General features: G+C 47.0%; 1 long non-coding RNA gene across 1 annotated transcript in view; it reads left to right on the top strand.

Moving 5' to 3' along the window:
- LOC119401928 (uncharacterized) overlaps positions 1–16,385 on the top strand; it is a 105,225-nt gene extending 88,840 nt beyond the window's left edge. The window contains exon 2 of the long non-coding RNA XR_005185568.2: positions 16,033–16,385. This is a non-coding gene — a long non-coding RNA (uncharacterized LOC119401928). The remainder of the gene's footprint in view (positions 1–16,032) is intronic.
- Positions 16,386–17,050: the final 665 nt, after the last annotated feature.

Below are 17,050 nucleotides of genomic sequence, written 5' to 3'. Positions count from 1 at the left end.
AACAGCGAGGTTCGAACCAACGTCCTCGCAGATCCGAGCACGACACGTACTAGCCCGCTGCGCCACTAGAGCCGATCGGTTCGGTGCGTCTGATCTCACGCTGGACGTAACTTTAAGATTTGTTATTCTTACGTCCAGACGTAACTGCAACGGCTCCTATAGGGAGCTTTCACAAGCGGCGGAGGTGCTGTGCATTGTGGGTAGTCCGCCATTTTGAAGTCATAGTCAACCAAGCCGGGAAGCGCGTGCGTGCGGCAGCTCCGAATAAACAAACAGACGTGCCGGCGCGATCGCGCATGTTCCTATTGTGAGGAGCACCGAGAATTAACTACGAAGTCAGCGAAGACCCGAATGTACGTATCCACGCTCTCCCTTAAACACCGCGAGTGATACAACGAGAAAATCCAACTACCCGGAGTGGACCCGTTCACGCTACAGGTAGCCGACTGTGAACTTGTGACTACTCGTCGATGCCTCGGACATTCGTGAATTTGTGGTCTTGCGGACGTGTTTTGTTACGCGGCAGCAGCTCAAAGGATGGGGGGCCGTTGGCGGCCACAACTTCGTGACAAGCGGCTGGGTAAGCGAGCCGCGAATGAAGCAAGTTGCTGCCGATAGCGGGATCATCATGACACAGGTAAGCTTGTAAGGACGCTTTAGATATTTATCTTTTGCATTCTTTTGTAATGTGACAAGCCTCAAGTCGAAGTGTGGTTCCTGGGGAAGGGTTACGGAGAAATCCTTGCCGCGCACGGCCTGAAACGGCGAGGCGTGTTCCCACATCGCAGCGCTCCTCTTTTACGTGGAGTACGGCCTGCGAGCGCGTGAAGAGCGCTCGTGCACAGACGGCTCCAAGAGCTGGTTCCCTCCTACCATGAAAAAACTTGAGGTGCGGCCCGTTGCCGCAATGGGCTTGTCGTCATCGGCGATGAAGAAGTGGCGCATCGACACTGCAACAAGCCAACTTGTGCACCGCAGCCTTGACCGCGACCAGTTTCTCGGCGTACTGATTGCAGCTGAGTATCGCCCTGCAGTAGCGAGCACTTATGTGTCGTCGGTGAGAAGCAGCAAAGGTGCCGATTAGCATCAGCTCTTAGAGAAAAGTGCAATAAGTTTTCATGAACTTCTGGCAAAATATGCCAAGGTGTACAGCACGCTGCAATGTGCGAGCACGCCTAGCCGTTTCCGGCCATGCACGAGCAATGCGCAGCAAGGATTTCTCCGTCACCCTTCCCCAGGAACCACACTTCGACGGGAGGCTTGATGCGGGCCTGCGAATGGGTCACCTAACAAAAGAATGGAAAAGATAAACATCTAAAACGCCCTTAGAAGCTTACCTGTGTCATGACGATCGCGGCTCGCTTACCGGCCGCTTGTCACGAAGTCGTGGCCGCCAACGGCCTTCCTTCCTCTGAGCTGCTGTCGCGTTACAAAACACGTCCTCAAGACCACAAATTCGCGAATGTCGGAGGCATCGACGAGCGGTCACAAATTCACATCCACTATGCCTTCGCCTGCCTGCAGCGTGAACAGGTCCACTCCGGATAGCTGGATTTTCTCGTTGTATCACTCGCTGTGTTTCGGGGAGAGTGTCGATGCGTACATTCTGGTCTTCGCTGACTTCGTAATTATTGCTCGGTACTCCTCACAAGAACAACAAGCGTGATTGCGCCGGCACGTCTGTTTGTTTACTCGGGGCTGCCGCACGCGTGCGCTTCCCGGCTCGGTTGTCTATGACTTCAAAATGGCGGACTACCCACAATGCACAGCGCTTCCGCCGCTTGTGAAAGCTCCCTATAGTTACGTCTAGACGTAACGCGCTAGACACTCCGTTCTTCCTTTCCATCAAGAACCACTACTATTACAGACATTCACAAATCGCATACACATGGCCTTTATCTCACGCTCGTTATCGTTGCTTATAGATTTGGCGGCGGTCCACTGAACACGGGGACATCGCAGAAACAAAAGCGGCAACGACTTGCACACGAATCACTTTCTACAACACTCTACACAACGCGACCACGTCCCCACGGTTACACGTTACACCACGGCCAGAGGCGGTTCTCGCGCACACAGTTCACGCTCAAAACCAACACCAGTAGTGCCGTCTCTGCCAACACCCACCACACCACGCAGAAATAAACGGCGGCCTGAACGCTACTCTGCCGCCACCTACTTATACACTTCAAGCCAAGTCAAGCCGGTTTTAAGCGGCTATATGGGTGAACCGAACGCTTTACCTACACTGTAGCTTTACCCCACCTACCGTCTCCTGCCACCCGCGCGCAGGAGACGCGGCCAATCGGCGCACGCAACGCACTCAACAATTTTATTCGTAAAAATCAGGCAGCACGGTATGGTGGCGCCATCTTTGGCTTTGCCATCACACTGTTTTTACACCACCTTAGCCTTTGAGATCCTCAACGTCTTCTTTATTTTTCTTGATTTTTCTGAAAAATCGCAATTAAGTGCAAGCAATACGGGACGAAGTCCCAAACTGCAAAATTGCGTTCGCTTCACCCCGACATGATGGGTGCACTGGAATCAGAGTGGCTAAAAAGTTTTACCAAGAGCTAACTCTGAGCGGGGCCAAGAAGTACCTAGCCCGCCTAGACGCCGAGGCTCATCTAGCCTAGAGTCCGTTCTAGAGCACTGCCCTGCTCGGGCCTACCAGAAAACCCGAGCCCGGCCAGGCACGTGGGCCGGGCCGGGCCGGGCTGGGCTGGGCCAGGCCGAGCCGGATAAAGTAGTTTTCCCGGCGGGCCCGGGCCGGGTTCGGGCCTGAAGCTCCAGGCCGACGGTCGAGCTCGTGTTTGACGTGGCGGGTTTGACGCCGCAGGTCGGGCCGGACTTGGACTTTGCCTATTTCTTAAATGGACACAATGAATTTGTTTAGAATGATGAATATCACTCTGAGAACTCTAATGTCATTAATTTCACTGTCATAAGTTTATTAGTAGAGGAGAAAATCAAGTCAAAGTTCCATTCTTAAGTCCCTCGCCCAAATCTCCGCGCGTGACGGCACGGATTCGTCGTATCTTGGGGACACTGACTCTACAGAATTTTTCGAAACTTTGTATGTTATGTCTCCCTCAAAGATAAATGCACTACATTTTTACCGATCAGGAACTACGTAGGCCCTAGTAGACAGCGTCAGAATCTATGACGTCACGGCGTTTGGTGCGCGAATTTCAAGGTGGCGTCGCCATCCGCATTTTCTTTTTGCGCGTTTTCTCGCTTACCAAGTCTTGTGCGGCGAGCGCGTGGTGATTTTGGAATTGTGAAAGAGTAATTGTTCGGGCAATAAAAAAAAATGTTTTTCTCTTCGGTGTCCCTTTAAGATTGTTCCACATACGTCGTGCATACACATATGTCCCACGCATTTTATCTCGAAAACGCATTTTTTTTTTTTATGTGGGGCAAGCTATTGGGAGGAGCATTATGGGGCACAAGTACTGAATTTCGTTTGCTTCTTGCATATGGGGCTACTTGATGTATCTGAAACGGGCGAGCTCAAAGTAAATAGACCATTTGCGCTCAATCTATTACAGAATGAACCAACACGCCCAACAGAGCATTTTATTAAATATAGACCAGGCGCTTATACAGTTAACATCTCGCTATTCCATGTTTTATTTACATTCGTTATTATTTTATATCCCAAATGTAATGTTGTAATCGCAGTAACAAATGTAATATAATAGATTTATACCTATAACTTATCTTCTCTAACAACTATAACTCAAACAAAAGGTCTGCGCGCAGTCTTGTTGCAGTCTTTACCAGCGGTCATATGACGCGAGGACGCGAGGTGGATATCCACATCTTGCTTTGTGTGCCCACATTGTTGACGTCTGAGCTTTCGTCTTGTTCCGCTACGGTGCGAGAGCTACATGATACTGCCGCAACAGCGTTCGAATGTGCAGTAAAAGCATATATGTCCGTTAAACAAGGCGTGGGGAAAAGTGTATTCGCTTGACTAAACATATGACTTGAAAAAAAAAAAAAAGACAATTACGAATTCCGTGCCAGCTGATGTCCCTTTACCTCGAACCACATGCATCCAGTGAGTAAGCGTCGAGAAACATATTCGCGCCTTTATTACCAAACTGGAACGAACCCCGAAAATAGATCGAAATCACTTCGTCCACCTCCTGCCACCGCGTAGTCCAATGGCCACCTGCTACCGGTACAACATCGTTAGGAAGGCATACACCATTATAACATGGAAAGATAGAGCACGGTACAAACGGTGCGTAACATACACTGCTGAAACCTGCAAGGAGGAGCCCTAAAAGAGGAGTTTTAAAGATGATATTGAAGATTTGCACGACGTTCGGGAACGAGAGAAATGAAGGGATGAGCTGGACAGCTATGTTCATTCTGCAGAGGTCTTCAAAGACATTCGAAATTTGCTCCAGGGGTGGAAGTCTAGGGACAACAACTGCCGACGCCATCACAATTCGCAAGGCAGATGTTGTGCTCCCCTGCTGCTAGCGGAAACAGTGCAAGAAACTTTAGAGTGGCAGGATATCTGATGCAACAGCGAATGACGCGCTTAAAGCCGGGATTTGTAGATAATTTGATTTTTTGCGCAATAACATCTTAAGAAATATCAACTGTAAACTATGTCACATAAAGTTTCAAATGTCAAAGTTGTGTCCTTTGACTATAACAGAGACAAGCGCCGTGTTTGCATCCCATAACACCAGAACAAATTCACAGCGTGTGTTTTCAGCGTTTATTACAGCACTTCCCCTAGTTGTGGTCGCCAGTACATTGTTCAGACCGGCCGATGTTAAAGCAGGGGTCTCAAACACGTGGCCAGTGGCCCGCACATATAGGAAAGTAATAGGGAGGTTAACTAGACTACGTCGAGTTTGCTACCCTACACATGAGTTGGGGAATAAGGAAGCAAAAAAGAGAGAGAAGGAGAGACACATTTCACAACACACACACAGTGCAGGGTTTCACAGGCGGTCGCTCAATGCTGTTGCCTTCAAGTACTGCAAAAGGGCTCGCGTGCAGTGATGCAGAACTATCGGTAAATTGACTATCGATAGCATCGATAGTTTTTTTTTTTTTTGAAACTATCGATAGTGTAGACAAACTATCGATAGTGCCATGGTTAATATTACTAGCGATACTATGCCATGCCTGTTTATTACTTTGTTTTGATGTATTCGGGTTTCACCCACAAAGACTGTTAGCAACGTTTGACGCAGACCGCGCCGTAATGTTGGAGAAGCTTCACGATTGTGTGAGATAATTCTGTGAAGATTACGCGCCGGACGCGAATAGTCCAGAGCTTACGCGAGCAACAGCGATAAAGCTGGAAGGTTCGATCACTGATCTATAAAAGTCGACGCGTTCCACCGATGATCAGATTACTCGATGGCCGACGACTGTACTCCCCGCTATCAGTGCTCAGCGTGTTATCGCTTGTATATTGAGCTTTGATTTTCTGGGCACAGGTTCGCCCAAATAAAAGCTCCGTATTTCCCAGTCTTGCTGCAGCATTTTTCACCGTCACAACCGCGTGACACTACTATCGATAGTGGTGAGAATAATGATGCTGTTGCTGGCCGGCCAAATTGCCAAAATATTTGCGATAACCTACTATCAGCTTCGCTTAATTTATGAGCAGTTTTTGGCGAAAGAAATAAATTAATTCCGCAGTGAAAATGTCATAATATGTCCATAAATAAAGTTACATCCAAAAGCAACCAGTTACACCTTACAATTAACCAACCTAGATCATGATATATTTTTTATTTTGAAATTATAAAATGCAGTATAAGTTTGAAGCCGCGCAGTTCAACTCATGTAACGCCTTCCTTTCCGCCACAGCTGAACAGTTTCACTTTATGATCATGTGTTAGCAAAGTACTCAGGTGAAGAACACAACATGTTAACTTTCTTGCCCGTCAGCCTGCTCCTCCGGCTCCACTATGCACCACGCGCGCGATGAACCAAATTTATTCTGCATTGAGTTCGCGCTGTTGCATTTATACTATCGATAGTACCATGGAATTTTTTACTATCGATAGCGCTATCGATAGTATTTTTTACCATCGATAGTTCGATAGTGACTAAGCTATCGATAGTACCATCGATAGTTCTGCATCACTACTCGCGTGGCATTCTGGGCTGCTGTGCTGTGAGACCAGATCTTTCCTGTAGTAAAGGGCCGATCATCGAGTCTTCTCAAGGCACACTGCAGAGTCCGGCGATCTTGTTCAAATTGGAGACAGTGGTACAAGAGGCGATCAATAGTCTCGGTACAGTTGCAGTTATTGCACATGGATGACTCTGCCATACCAGTACCATAGCTGAATGAGTTGGTAAACGCTATATGTATACACCGACCCACAACTGACACAGCATTGTAGCGTCACGTCGAGAAAGCTTGGATGGCAGTTGTAGCTGGTGTAACGATTCAAGGTTCTGCGTGCGACGATTGGAGTTGAGCGGAGAATTCCACTGCGTAATCGTGGCATTGTGCGCGATGTGATAAAGTTCTCTTGCAGCGTCTACCCTTGATAATGGTATGAACAGTGTGGGCGCTCCATCGTGGGCACATCGAGCAGCATCGTCGGCGAAGTGGTTACCACTGATCCCACAGTGACCCGGCAGCCATTGTAAGACTTTGTCGTGTCCTTGATTAGCGGCGCGATGACAAATTTCATTGATATGAGACACCAACTGATGGTAGTTTCCACGTCGTAAACTTCGCACGCATTCAAGGGCCGCCTTAGAGTCGCAGAATGGAAGACAAGGCTGCGGAACGGAGGGCACGGAAGGCGGCGGCAGCGTGCGCTCGCAGACAGAATCCTGAGGTGAGAGCCCGCGAGGCCGAAGCTGCACGGCTGCGGCGCGAATCGTATCTTCAAAATGTGAAGGACCGTGAAGCGGCGAGAAAGCGCGCGTACCGGCAGGCAGAGCCCGAGGCTGTGCGAGCACATGAAGTGGCTGCAAAACGCATCAGGCGGGCCCGAAGGCGCGTGGTGTGTGCGACAGATTGTGGTGTGTGCGACAGATTGTGGTGTGTGCGACAGATTGTGGTTTTCAAACATTCTAGTCACAATGCGTTACACGGAAGATTCACGGTTTACCGATGATTTCCTCCGGAGCTTCGCCCCACTCATAATCATTCACCACGTGGATATGCTGTGATTTTTTTTTTTTGAATGCGAGGCGTTTCTTAGCGAACCCTAGGCACTTTGAGCTTTTCTATCTATCTATCTATCTATCTATCTATCTATCTATCTATCTATCTATCTATCTTGCCGCGCCTACGTCTGGGTGCGCTCGTGATCGGATCCTTAGGTTGGTGTAGACTAAAATTGGCATAGGACGGTAAGGGGGTTTGACGTATATGACTGTCTGGTCATCACATGATTAACATGAAAATCCTATCGAGTACGTCGTCAAACCCTTTTCTCCTCCAGAAACGTGTGGCACATACCCGTTACGACTAGCCGCGGTATGCGGGTATGCGCTACAGGTGATTGACAGTTTATATATACCGAGGAACGGCGAGAACAGACATTCGTAATTTATATGCGAGAGCGTAAAGAAAAACCGACATCGGCAGAATTGACCCGACGAATGCAAAGAATGAAAATCAATATCCCAGCAGGAATCGAACCCAAGCATTCTACGTGGCAGTCAGGTATTCTACCACAGCGCCACGCGACGTACTGAAACTGCTTTGGAAAAAGACCCTATGCAGGCGTTATGTCAGTGCAGCGTCACTTGTTGCAGTGCTGGCTATCTAATTTCATAACAAAGCAATAAACATTACATATGTACTTTTCTGATACAGGTGTCATGACGGGTTAAGTCAATTGTGGTTCTAGCGTTGGCTCCGCTTTCATCGAAGTCTACATTACATTTGTATTCCTATGATTCAGCAAGCTATATTCAACCGTTGTTCGGTCCCGGAGGAATAGGCTAACGAAAGTTGCGTATGATATTCACATCATTGCACCATAAAGTGCACTTCGTTTCAATAATACTCACGTCTGTACTCTAAAATGAGTGCTGACGTTACGTGAGACCATAAGTTACCCTTTAAACGCCTGTGTTGTCGACGTGCCTGGTAAGGCCACGATGTGCACACAACTACTACGCTTACAAAAACACGTACATCCACCTCGTAACGCTTGGCTGAAAGCCAAAAAGAAAAGCACAAAAAATGCTGAAAGTCAAGAAAGGTCGCGGGATCGAATCTCGGCCGCATTTTCGATGGAGGCAAAAATCCTGGGGGCCCGTGTACTTGGGGCCCGGTGCGCGTTAAAGAATCCCATGTGGTCGAAATTTCCGGAGCCCTTCACTACGGCGTCCCTCATAATCATATCATGGTTTAAGGCATTAACCACAACAAGCGTTATATATTATGTCTATTGAACTCGTTTGGTTGTGTCTAACAAATTGCATTACAGTATTTTCAGTCGCCATGTCGATGGTGATGCCCCCTTGCATTTTAAGGATAGGGTTCAGGCATATTTTATCCCAGGTCAACTTGTGAAATTTGCTTTTACAGTTCATCACATTCTTGGATGCCTTATTCGTGCCCTTCCTGCCATTAGGTTGTATTGTCGGCATGATCATCCGGAGTTGTTCGAGGGAACCGTGCTGTGCAGCGTGACCAGTCCACATCGTGTGAGAAGGGCGTGTCCAAATCAACACAGGCCAACCTATTCCCTCGCATGGTCTTTGGATGGGCGCAGACCGAAGAGGTGCGAGATTTCCACGATGCCTCCTCACCACCGAAAGTGCCACTGCCGAGCAAAGGTGCACCCTTATGCATATTAATAGTCTTATCATCGTAAGCTGCCTTAATTTTTCCCGATTACGGAAGAGTGTTCCATGTCGGGCGTGCAATCCTGACACTTTAGACAATGGCTAGCTAGAAATCCTTCAAAGTCTTTTCCTTCATACGTATTTTTCGCATTGTTAGCATGCTCTCTTAACCTATCGTTGACACATCTCCAGGTTTGGCCAACATACTCTTTCCCACACCTTAAAGGAATTTTGTACATACTCAAACCTCATTATAACAGTCACATATCTGTCACAAGAATAACTTCGTTATATCCGAAAATTTGCTATAAACGTTTATTTGTAACACTGTACCTCTGACAAGACTATTCTTGATTTGCTTCGTTATAACCGATAATTCGTTATATCCGTGTTCGTTATATCGAGGTTTAAGTGTACTACCCCGTCTGCACATTAACCAAAGGCCACCTGTGATTATCTCTAGTAATTTGAGCTAACCTGGAGGGGGAAATGGAGGAGAGAGAAAAAACGGCGAGAGCTTGTAGAGACTATGCACAGGGTTTCCCGCTGTTGTGCAGACTTGGAGCTGAGTGGTCAGGTTGGGACTGATACGTGGCATGAAGGCAGGTGCTTTCCGTTCTTCGAAACTTCGTACAGTGCTGCCGACTGTTTAGTTTGCTCTGTCTCGAGTTTTAGAGACCATGGCAAAGTGTTCTTGCCAAAAATAATGGTGGAATTTTCGAAATGATAGAGGAAGAATGTTCCGGTCGCCATTTACAAGGAGACTATTTAGATACAGTGTCCGTGTTGATCAATTTAAACCTCCTTGGTGTTAATAATCAAAAACACCAAAATCAAATGCATACACACAAGCCAGCAAGAAAAAAGAAAAACTGTAGCCAGCTCGGAAAACACTCCTAAAAGTTATGTGTCAGTGACTGTGTTTCGTCCAGACAATGCCTCCTTTATAAGGACTTTATAAAGGAGGCGTTGGTTCAAAAGTCCAGTGAACTCTTGAGTCGTTTCAAGTATACACTGCTTATATTTTATAAATTTTGTGCATTTGAACCATTTATCATATGTGTATACATACGTTGGCATCTGCATGTCCCATCAGTGTGATGGGTAACAGTGAGGCTTTAATTAAACCAAGGGTCTCACTCATCTCAGCTAGCTGGCCGCAGTCCCGAAATTTATTTCAACAAGGGCCGGGACAGTGAAGAAAGGGTGGAGGGGGGGTGGGATTTCAACAAAATATCACCTAACGTTGCCATTTGAAAGAATGTCTTTCCCATATTTCACATATAGGTCATATCCGCAGGGCATTTGACGTAGGTTTCGAGAAAGATATTGACACCGATCTGCAGAATGACTAAAATTCTGAAATAGAGTTTTTGTGTTATGGTGATCTTTCAATACATAGTGACCACATGAGGTGCCTCAGGAAAAAGATATCCTTGAGACCAGTCCTGTCGCTGTAGCTCCCCCCCAAACAAAGCGTTATTAATCGCAATAGGCGAGAACATAATGCGAGCACCATTTAGCACATTTACAAAAGTTTATTCCTTGCAAAGCCGCGGGTTGCGTGCTTGAGACCCCTGCTTTAAACGATTGTGCAGTCATTATGTACAAGTACTTTTTATTAACATGATGCCCAGCAAGCCGTACACCAATGTGGCCAAAGTAAGGATGATTTGCTGCTTCACATCCACACAGCCAATTAAATGGTGTCACAGTTCAGCTGTCAGCGTCATTGGTCCATTCTGGTGAGGTTTTCACTCTGCAGGGAATAGAAGCTGGGGGTGGGGGAGCAGTGTTATACTCAAAGGGACACTAAAACCAAACATTGGAAAACTTGGAGGACGCTTGAGCTTCGCCTTCAAGACTAGAAAGTGATAGCGTAATTGGGCCCCGTGCGCATCGCCTTCTCAACAGCTAGCCTAGCTTCGGTTCTCGGTGCATGCGTCAACCGTGCCGTAAGGAAACGAACGACTGTGCATGTAACATTGGCCGTTTCAAACTATCCTAGAATGCCTACTGCAAGTACAGTTGTTAAGGGCCCACTGCACCATAATTATTCCTTTTTCGAATCAGTGAAGGGCCTATTACGTGTCCGTAAGGCAACACGCGAACCTACGCAGCTGCTCACTTTGCTGATGCTTTTGCAGCTGATGATGATTAAATATGTCTGAGCGCTTTGTAATGGGTGGGCCTTTAAAACACCCGAAGCAGTTTCAAGCAATAGCGTCGCGCTTTGGTAGAACACCTGCTTGTCATGCAGACGGCCTTGGTTCAATTCTCACTCGAACCTATGATATTTATTATTTATTTTATTTGCATCTTTCTCGACCTGTCGGTCACGAACAAGATGATTTTTCGCTCACAACCAATGATGCCGACACTGGAATTTCTGCAAAACGAGCTCTTTAACACTATCGCGTTAATATTAAGTCGACAAAGATTGAAATAGCGTTCCAGAAACCTTGTAGCACTTGTTCCGTGCCTAGGAAATTCTTAGCTTAAATGAAAATCACGTTTCAGTTGTCCGCGTACCATTAGTGCAATTCAAGCCGCCCGCCTCTGAGAACGTCCTTCTGACGTAGCATTTGCCATGCCCACCCTTCACAGCGTGACAGCGGCGCAGCGGAGCAAGGGGCTGCTACTACTCTGCGGTAAGGGAATGGCTGCATTGAGAATCAACATATCGGGAATAGGTAGAGTGGGGTGGCCACCCACACCCTTGCCTTCGTGGCAGTGAGCAGTTCCCTACATAGTCAAGACCTCTGTTGAGTTTAGTTTAGGTGGCCACAGACCCCCACAAGTGGCCTTTCTATGTCAAGGAAGAATTGCGAAAGAGCTGCAAGTCCAAGCATCAGCAGCTTGTGTTTTAATGTCGACGCACCACAACAGGGGGAGTGTTCTCTGACACTCTCTGCTTCAGTGTATACAGTAGAACCTCTGGGATACAATCACGGCTCGTACGAATTTCGGGGTGATACGAATTCTGTGGTACCAGCCAAGGCCATTAGCCTGCAATCTAACGGAGTGACGGTAGTTGCGGACTGATCTTCAGCCTGTGACGTTTCATATGAGCGTACGCTACCGCGAAGTTGCGAAGAGGTCCTGCCCGCCTGTGGCGTAACCAGGGGGGGGGGGACACACCGAGCCCGTGCCCCCCCCTCCCACCGATATTTTTTTCTGTCATGTGTTACACAGCACGAAATGACGCTCGACCACACTTACCTGCCCGGGCCCCACCTCAGATCAAGGGCGTGCCCCCCCCCCCCACTCCTCCTCCCCCCCCTCCTAATAAAAAAAATTCAGTTCCCGCTGGTGCGGGAACTGAACCGCGGGCATAGCGGTAAAGCTCACTTTAATGGCGCCTTCGCGTTAAATTACAGATGGCATCGCGCTCTTCCTTTTTTTCCTCTCCAACATGTCGACGCGTGCTGCTGTGCTCGAGGCAGTGTTGTACTGAGTTTACACGTGCCTGCCACATCAATGCAAGTCATGTCCTCACAATCAGATGTACTATGAAAGGTTGATGAGGATAGAAAGAGAAAGTGGACGGTCTCTGTGAAGGAGCTAGGCCTCGCATTGTCAACATGCACGATTATTCGGGATGCGCACGCCAGCCAACTCTTAGCGCTCCTTAAAGGCCAACTCCGGCGATTTTTCGGCCATGTCAAAGTAATGGTGCTTTTATGTTCCTGAGACGCTCCTGTTACGGGCCCGATAGCAGAAATACTCGGCAAATTGGAGAATAATTTTAAATAAGCAAAAAAGTGCAACACCGAAACCGAAACCCAATCGAGTGTACTGTCTGCGTATGACGTAGACGTTGTTACGAACGAACCGGAAGTCGTGCAAGGCATGCCGGTCACGCCGGCGCGGAGTAAGAAAACTGTGACAGCCGGGACGACCAGCGAAGCGCCGGCCAAACCAATGCTGTCTGTCGCCTTGTGCACAGCAGACGCTCGCTGTAGCGGCCTAAGCGCCGAAGTTAACGGTGCCCTCGGCTGCGTCACTTCCGCCGCCTTGCCAACACTGACGTCACAGACGCAATGTTGCCAATAATTGTGGGAAGCCAGGAGGGCGTTTGCAGACAATCTTTAAAATTCATTTGCAAACAATCTGCGCATGTCTCAAGCCTGTAATTTGGCATAAATGACGGAAACGTGCAAAGGAACGTACCCAGCGAATTTCACTGAGATCCATCGACCTCGAAAAATCGCCGGAGTTGGCCTTTAAGTCACCTTCGCCGCAGTACTAAGGCGTTGTGCAGAAAAACATACTACGATTTGGAAAGGGCTACTAGCGGTCATGGACCACAACACATTTGAATCATTGATTACACACACATGCACGCGCCATATATTTACGAGTACAAGTATTATTACGGACGTCTAAAAACTTTGCTGGCAGTCACAGCTGTTCATGACGTTGCTGCAGCCCTGAGACCCAATAAATGAAAACACACGCCAGCTTTCTCTCGTCGCATACTGATTTTCCATGTTTTCTGTTGATACGAATTTCAGACGAATATTTTGGTGACCGCGCGAGATTCGTATAACCGAATTTGTACTGTAATTACTCTGCTTATTAGTGTCATGGTGATAAGTCACAGCTGTGTCCCAGCAATGTGCAGTTGCTGTTACAATTTGTTGTTAAAGCTAAATTTACGTTTTATAAGACTGGGTTTCTTATGTGATTGAGGTGAAGAACGCCCCTTATGTGCACTTTTTAGCTAGTGTATCATGATGTGGGGAGCACACATAACTCCCACGATGATTGTTCATATTGAATGTTTGTCTTCAGGAGGTAGTGCTAGGCTCGCAGAATTGCAGATGTTTGCTAGGATTCGTGTGATTGTTTTCAAATTTCACCTTTCATTCTCAAAAGTGCTCTTAGTGAAGAGCACACTGCAGACACAAACGGAAAAGTACAGGACATGAAGCAACGAGCTCATCTTGCGCTCGTTGCCTTATGTCCTGTACTTTTACAGCGAAAGCTGTTATGAGATCATTTCACCGGCCGTTTTTGGTGCCGTAGTTGTCCGCCGCCGCCGCCGCCGCCGCCGGTGTCCGTAACCGGTATCGCTCGAAATAAGAAAAAAAAAACGAAATAAGAAAAAAATTCCAGGATGGAACGAGGTTCGAACCTGGGCCCTCTGCGTGGGAGCCCAGTATTCAACCTCTGAGCCATGCCGGTGCTTGAAACTACTTTGCAAAAAGGTCCTATACAGGCTTCATGTCGGGAAGGAACCACATTAGCATATGCAATATAGCGTGGTAGAAGAGTAAAATAAGCACCAAGCGTCGCACAACGCGAATTCTGTAACCAGGCATCAAACAATGCGAATTGCGCAACGAGGGGGTTGTTGAATGCTTCTAACCCATTAGAAAGGGCTCTGCCATAATTCTTCATCGTCATCAGGCACAACATCAACGAAGTGCGCATAATGCCTTACATGCGTTTAGCAGGTACCACGGCTATCTGTAGAATGACGAAGAATGTCACAGTGCCTGCTGCCTTACTTCTCAAAAATTACTATGATTTATAGCGTAGTGGGTTCCTCGCAAGTGCACTTGTATTAGTTGCCAAGGAAGCCCGTAAGCGCATGATCCATTTCCTCGGGCTCTCAGTAAAATTACAATAATTTATAGCGTAGTGAATTCCTCGCAAGCGCACTTGTATTGGTTGCCAAGGAAGCCCATAAGCGCATGATCCATTTCCTCGGGGTCTCAGTAAAGTTCTTCGCCCCCCCCCCCCCCCTCCGTCTCTCTCCCACGTCAACGTATGTTATACAGCATGACGGGAGAGGGAAATAGCGAGCGGGCGTCACCCAATGCAAATTACATAACTGGTGGGCCGTTTAAAGCTTCCAACCCATTACACAGGGCTGAGCCATAATTCTTCATCGTCGTCAGTCGTCGCGTCAACAAAGTGCACATAATGCCTTACAGACCTGTAGCTGGTGCCTCGCTTCTCCGCCGAATGACGAATAATGGCTTAGTAGGTGCTTCCCATCTTCACAAAAATTGTGATTTATGGCGTAGTGGGTACGTTTCTAGTGTACTTGTATTGTAGCCCCAAGAGAACTAGCAACGGGCTCTAGAAACGCCGCTCTTCCAGCTTTCGCTGTGACTGTGCTGCGGTTTCAGCGCAGGCCTGGCGTTTTTTTTCGTTTGTGTCTGTGTTCTTCACTAAGCGCACTTTTGAAAATGAATCAACACCAACTAGCCCACTTTATAGGACTCCTCAATAAATTCACCTTGGATTTCGCAGCAATTCCTCTTTGCTCACTGCCTTGGCATGCCTCCTTACAGCGCTTATGGCGTCCGTCTGCTGACCCAAAAGTAGCGGGTTCTATCCCAGTCGTGACGGTCCCATTTTCGGTCGAGGTAAAAATGCTAGAGGCCCGTGTGCTTAGGTGCACGTTAAAGAACACTAGGTGGTCGAAATATCCGGAGCCTTCCACAATGGTGTGCTTCATAATAGTACGTATCATGATGTTGGCAAGAAAAACCCCAGAAATTATTACTATATTATGCTTCCTCAGACTGTACTCTCTCATGCCGCCAGTCTCCCAACACTGATAGCACCTTTTCACTTGAACATCTTGAAAGCAGTGCAAAAACGACACCGACAGACAAAGATAGAAGTATATATTACGGCACTGAACTCAAAAGTGAATTTTATTTGAAAATACAGGCACACTTAAATGCTAACAACCTTTCACCCAAGTGACTTTCTCACACATGATGCCGGAAGGCACCACTTTGAATCCTAAAAACCAACAACAAGCTTAGAAAATTCCACTCCCATGTGAACAGCAGCAAAGAAGATTGCTGTGGTCCTGAATGTTCCAAGAAACAGTATACACTATCATGCAAGGCAATCGAAGGAGAGGTGATGCACTGTTCACTTTGCGGCTGTTCACGTGGAAGTGATTGGAATTTTTTATGCTTGCTGTTGCTTTTTAGGATTTAGGATAATGCCTTCAGATGTCGTGTGTGAACCGTGTCCATGGGTGATAGGTTGTCAGTATTTGAGTTCAGTACTTCTATTTTCGAATAATATGCTTTACTGCGAATTCAGCATTGTAGTGTGTCTTCTTTTGTCTGTGTCATTTTTGCGTTGTTTTCAAGATGTTCAAGGACTATTACCGACTAGCTCAGCTACCAATTCTTCTACAGCACCTTTGTAGCAAAGCTCACTTAGACTTCTGACCGCTTTCAGAAATGCCCCCAGTCCTGGGAAATCCAAGGAGGACCAGCTGTCAAGTGGAGGAAGAGGCAGATGATGATGCCATCAGGTCTAGTGGCGATAAGTGCAGATTGGCAGCAAGCTCACCTTTAATGAAGAAGAAGGAGAGAAAAGGCCCTGCCACGGTCATTGGAGAGCCAGTACAAGTCATCACTTGTGACAGTGGGCTTTGCTCAAGTTTCAGGACCCCAAGGTTTTGACTTTCCGACAGTGTCATGGCCCTTCCAATGCAACCTGTGTCTACAGACGAGTGTTATGTGAAATCGTCTCCTCGCTTCTTACATTGACAGCGAAGGGCAAAGTGCCGATTCTGCGAGCAAACACTTGGTTGCTTGATGAGGTTGCTTAGAGGAAATATTTTGCTAGTAAATGTGAATCGCGTTCTCACATTCACCAATAGATTGCATGGTCATGCAAGTGTCGCATTTCTTTCTCTAATTTGGATAAAATTAATTTTGGGGTAATTTCCAGGCTAGAAGGTAAGTCTACAGTCATTGCAAACCTTCAGTTTATTGATATTTTGAAGATTATTCAAATGTGGATCAAATAAATTTTGGGGTACTTTCCAACCAAAAAGGTGAGGCTATGATAGCCTTCGGAAATCTTAAAATTTTCAATTTCTTGAATGTTATATTCCTGTAACTTTACCTTTTTGGTTACAATTCCACTGAAATTTGTGAAGTGTTGTGTGTACAAAGGTTCAGACATGGAAATACAGCATTTAAAAGAATGTGCAGACCAACTGCAAGGCATGGTCATCTGTGCCGTTCCAGTGGTCGAGGGATGAAGAGAGTGCTACGTAAGTGGCAGGGCGGTGGTTCGAATCCCGCTGTCACTCTCGATCGTTTCCAAAAAGCATTATTACAGCTTTTAAAAATTTTAATGTTTTTCGATTTTATGAAGTTTCGTCGGAGATTGGGCAAATCGCAGAACATTTTTCACCGATACTTTCACTATGGCAGTAGCAACACAGTTGTGCGTGAGCTTCAAT

The sequence above is a fragment of the Rhipicephalus sanguineus genome, chromosome 8 (genome assembly GCF_013339695.2).
Source record: "Rhipicephalus sanguineus isolate Rsan-2018 chromosome 8, BIME_Rsan_1.4, whole genome shotgun sequence".
NCBI classification, from domain to species: Eukaryota; Metazoa; Arthropoda; class Arachnida; order Ixodida; family Ixodidae; genus Rhipicephalus; species Rhipicephalus sanguineus.
The sequence above is the reverse complement of the archived record's forward strand: the minus strand, read 5'-3'. Positions and strand labels throughout refer to the sequence as shown.